Source organism: Dioscorea cayenensis, unplaced genomic scaffold, assembly GCF_009730915.1.
Source record: "Dioscorea cayenensis subsp. rotundata cultivar TDr96_F1 unplaced genomic scaffold, TDr96_F1_v2_PseudoChromosome.rev07_lg8_w22 25.fasta BLBR01000476.1, whole genome shotgun sequence".
Taxonomy (NCBI): domain Eukaryota; kingdom Viridiplantae; phylum Streptophyta; class Magnoliopsida; order Dioscoreales; family Dioscoreaceae; genus Dioscorea; species Dioscorea cayenensis.
Genome location: NW_024086867.1, coordinates 80,154 through 80,521, shown reverse-complemented (window position 1 = coordinate 80,521; position 368 = coordinate 80,154). Strand labels below are relative to the sequence as shown.

The 368-nt window shown below is 47.6% G+C and overlaps 1 non-coding gene across 1 annotated transcript; it reads left to right on the top strand.

Annotated features, from left to right (window-relative positions):
• The first annotated feature begins 261 nt into the window (after positions 1–261).
• On the top strand, positions 262–368 carry LOC120254487. Its single transcript, XR_005534640.1, has one exon. It is a non-coding gene; the product is annotated as a small nucleolar RNA R71 (small nucleolar RNA).

The window sequence follows — 368 nt, the reverse complement described above, 5'->3', positions numbered from 1 at the left end:
GAAGCTATAAGATCTAGCTTCTTACTCAAACTCTCCACTTGGGCCGCCAATGAAGTTACCGCAGCAATTTCATGGAGACCGGCCACCTTTTTCTTGTCCCTAGTGTTCCGCTGGTAGCTATTTAACCCTATTTCCTCAATCAATTGACGAGCCTCATCGGGGGTCTTGCTACCTAGGGTACCTCCTGCCGCCGCATCCAAGAGTTGCCTTGTACTTGGGTTCAAACCATTGTAGAAGGTTTGAACAATCATCCACTCCGGGAATCCGTGTTGCGGACACTTTCGCAGGAGTTCCTTCATCCTTTCCCATGTCTCAAATAGAGATTCCAATTCTAACTGCACAAAGGATGGGATCTCATTCCTAAGCTT